Genomic DNA, 5000 nt, shown 5'->3' with positions numbered 1-5000 from the left:
TGGAAGGAGTCTGTGTTCAGACGGCGTGTTGATCAGTGTCAACATCTTCATCCTGCTCCTCTCTCTGCCCCCCCCCTCTGGTCAAATGTCCAGGAGTTTCTGCTGTGCTCCTCAGGCTCTTCTGGGGGGGTGGGGGGGCTCCTCCTCTGAGGCGCAGGTTCACTGAGACCACAGCACAGGTCATCAGCAGCAGGCCAAAGCCCATCACGGAAGCGTACACATTGTAGAAGTCAATTTTTAGGAGTTGAATTCTTCTTTCAAAGCAAGATACGTTTCCACTATGAAATCCTTCCCAGCCCCGACACCAGTAGGCCCCGCTGTCTTCTGCAGAGAGGCTTGATATGGTGAGAGAGGACTGAGAGAAGTTCACTCGGCCCCCCAGATCCTCAAGGATGCGTCCTGTAGAGAAGTAATCCACTTCTACAATCAGAGCCTCCGGTTCCAGACCTCTCTGACGAAACCACTGGATGACAGAGAAGGAATCTGATTCTACATCACAACTGAGTTCAACGCTGTCACCCCATAAGGACATCAGATATTTGGAGCTCAGCTCAGAGCAAACTACTACCCAGTGCGGCGTTCTTTCCGTCGGACGAGCTTCTGGAACGCAGCAGTATCTCCCAGCATGGGCTGGTGAGGCGGCTGGAAGGACCAGAGAGGAGTTTCTCATCTCAGTGTCCACATCTTGCTCTTTGTCTTCAGAAGACGTGCCGACAGGCAGACTTTGGACCGCATTAGGGAGGGAATGATTGACAGGGAGCCAGCGCACAGGGCCGCTCACGTGCGGAGAGCAGTCGAGACTCAATCTGTCTCCTGGCTTCACCAAGTGGAAATACGATGATGTGCGTCCAAACAAAAATGAACACTTTCTCTCAGTGTAGAGTTGGCATTCCTCACCTTTCCAAGCCAGGATATGGTAACACGCGCCAACACTTGAAATATTCCAAATTCGTACTGAGGAACCATTGCTTGGCAAGTCAACTTCACCCCTCAGGTCAGAAACAAGACTCTCAAAGGACCGCTTTGTGTCCAGGATTTTCGTATTCATGCCTTTCTTGGGTGGACATGAAGGTTTAAAAAAGTTCTCAACGTACACCTGCAGAGTGTCTCCCTGACTCCGGTTGACATAATTCATAGTCCATTCTACGGCTCCAGAAAACTCTTCTTTTCTAACTTTCATTCTTCCTGCACAAACCGTCAGCTTATGTACCGCCCACTCTCTATCCGTGCCGCTCGTCCAGGTCTCCGTCATGTACTCACCAGTGTCTGATAGAGAGAGGTTCCTCAGGACAAAATAGTTGGGTGACTCCCGTGCGGTAAAGAAGCATCTTACTCTGTTGGACTGCTCTGAGTTTGAGCTCTGTGCCGGGTCGGATGAGTTCTGCAGTAAGACAAATCCGTTTTGGGACCTTCTGTAAAGGAAGGCCTGGTATCCGGCGGTAGTCATGGCGAAATCTGGTAGAATTTGAAATGTTGCTTCTTCCCCTTCGAGTCCAAATGTGAGCTCATGGTTCGGGTGGACAAAAGCATGAATGCTGGACACGAGCAGAGTCACGCAGACAGCGACTTCACTGAACGTGGCCATTCTGTCTCTGGGCCCCTCTGCCTGTCTCTGTCTCTGTATATCTCTCTCTCACTCACTCACTCACTCACTCACTCACTCTCTCACTCACACACACACATCCTTTTCCTGTACTGCACAGGATGAGAGGCAGAGTGCATGGTAACCTCCATTAAAACACAACTCTCCATAATGTAATAAAAGTGAAAACAGAGAAGGCTTTACAGTGTTGATGAAATGGTAATAATGTGCAATAACCTAACAGCAGTGTGTTCTAGCTGTTCAACTATTGGTTCATTTCACTAAAGAAGACTGCTGGGTCAGCAGTAGCAGATATGAAAGCTGATTGCCATCTGTAACTTCACAAACCACTTGATGCTTTCAGAGGATCCATTTTCAAGTATTTTGTCACATGCACGGCTCTATGCATGTAACATGAACAGGAGTTCCACACGTAAGGTTGTATAATGAAAAGACATTAATTAAAGTATAAAAGAAAAGTCAGTATAATTGTCAGAAGTAAAAGTCTAGTGCAAGTGGGTGTCTATTGGGTGTACATATGTCTAAACAAACAAACATAACCGATGCGTCAAGGAAAGGGAGCCTCCTGCACACTAGGCCAAGGCCTTCTTATGGTGCAGCTCATCAAGGCCTCATTCCTCACACCTGTGCAGACTCTGCTACTCAGCTGTGGACAATAGAGAGCACTGATAGCAGGGGGTCGTGACACTTTAATAACGCTTATCCTACCACTCCTCAGAGTTCACACGTTCACTTTCACTAGGGGGGCTACCCTAACGTTCAGAGGTCTGATATTTCTCCATAAAGATGATGCAAAAAATGAATGATTGCTAACATTGGCAACGGGTTTTGAGCTTCTAACTCTTATCTTTCATATCATTCCTCAAGTAGTCTGTTCACTTTACGAAATGGAAATTCAGTGTAACTTAAACTCAGCAAGTAATAGGTTGCTGGGCAACACCTCAGACTTCAAAGTTCTATAGAATCCAGACACACACACACACACACACACACACACACACACACACACACACACACACACACACTCACAAACTCATACACTAACACACACACACACACAAACACATACCTACTCGCCCAAACCACTTAATCATTTCATCAGTGCTGTGGTGCGCTTCTTGGAACAGAAACAGTTCAGCTGAAATGATATCCATCCGTCACACAGAGACACACACGCATAACAAACACACACACACACACACACACACACACACCTCCTGTAAAGTCTCCTTTGAAAGAGGGAGACAGAGAGGGAGAGAGGGAGGGAAGGAGAAAAAGAGAGGGAGAGAGGGAAGTAGAAAGACAGGGGGAGAGAGACAGAAAGAGAGAGAGAGAGAGAGGGCATGAGGTCCGGCTCCCAGCTCTCAGTGTTGGCACTGAAGATGTCTCGGGGGCTGGGACGGGCACGGCCTCCTGCAGCTGCACCAGGGAGATGTCTACACACACAAACAGACACACACACAGGCATGCACACACAGAGAGCTACACACATATAACACAGGCACAAGCACACACACACACAGGCACACAGGCACACACCTTCAGGCATACACACACAGGCACACACATAACTACACACACAAGCACACACACACACACACACACAGGCACACACACACACACAGAGACACACACACACACACACACACACACAGGCATACACACAAACAGGCACACACACACACACACAAGCACAAGCATACACATACAGGCACACACACAAACACACAGAGCTACTTACACAGGCAAACACACGCAAAGGCACACACACACATGCACACACACACACACACACACACACACACACACACAAACACACACACTGGCATCCATACTGACAGGCACACACACATAGGCACACTTGAGATATGATCGCAAGTCAGCAAAATGAGATATGTCATTGCCTCATCAACCAGAGATACACACATACACACACACACACACACACACACACACACACACACACACACATACACACACACACACACACACACACACACACACACCTCCTCCCACCCAGAGGGAGACAGAATGGGAAAGAGGGGGAGAGCAAGGGAGAAAGAGAGAGGGAGAGAGAGAGAGAGAGAGACAGCGAGGGAGAGAGGGAGAGAGAGAGAGCGAGAGAGGGAAAGGGTGAGAGGGAGAGAGAGAGCGAGGAAGAGAGAGAGAGAGGGAGAGAGAGAGCGAGGAAGAGAGAAAGAGAGGGAAATGGTGAGAGGGAGAAGAGGGGCAGAGAAGAGATAGATAGCACACAACACGTGACTATAGAGCACACACACACACACACACACACACACACACACACACACGGCTATAAAATGATCACACATCCCCCTCCCCACACACACACAGATCTACACACACACATTGGCATACACACATATGCACAAACACACATACAGGAACACAAACACACAGGCAAACACACACACAGGCACACACACTAACATAGGAATACACACACACTCACACAGGCACGCACACACACATGCATACACACACAGGCAAACACACACAGACACACACACGGGCACACACACACAAACACACAAAAGGCACACACACCCACAGGCATACACACACACAGGCACACGCACACATAGCTACACACACCGGCACACACACACAAGCACAGGCCCCCCTTCTCATCCAAACACCTTATTGATTCATCAGTGCTGTGGTGCGCTTCTTGGAACGGAAACAGTTCAGCTGAAACTGATATCCATCTGTTACAAACACACACACACACACACACACACATATAACAAACACACACACACACACACACACACACTCACACCTCTGAAAGAGGATAAAAAGATACTCATCAGAACATCACACGCACACACCCTGAGATATGATCGCAAGTCAGCAAAATGGTCCTGTGTGAAGAGCCCTCTCAAAAGGAGAGAGAGAGAGAGAGAGAGAGAGAGACGGGGAGAGGGTATGAAGGAGAGAGAGAGAGAGAGAGCGAGAGACCGGTAAAGGGTGAGTGGGAGAGAGAGAGACGGGGAAAGGGTGAGAGGGAGAGAGAGGAAGAGGTAGAGAGGGAGAGGGAGAGGGGGGAAGGTTGAGAGGGAGAAGAGGGAGAGAGATGGGGAAAGGGTGAGAGGGAGAAGAGGGGCAGATGATGGAGAGAGGGAAAGGGTGAGATGTAGAAAGGGGGGAGAGAGAGAGAAATAGAGAGGGAGACAGAAGGACAGATGACACACAACACCTGAATATAGAGCACACACACACACACACACACACACACACACACACACACACACACACACACACACACACACACACACACACACACACAACACGTGAATATAGATCACACACACACACACACACACACAGACACACACACACACACACACAAACACACAACACGTGAATAGAGCTCACA

Source organism: Sprattus sprattus, assembly GCF_963457725.1.
Source record: "Sprattus sprattus genome assembly, chromosome: 3".
In the NCBI taxonomy this organism is placed as follows: Eukaryota; Metazoa; Chordata; class Actinopteri; order Clupeiformes; family Clupeidae; genus Sprattus; species Sprattus sprattus.
The sequence above is the reverse complement of the archived record's forward strand: the minus strand, read 5'-3'. Positions refer to the sequence as shown.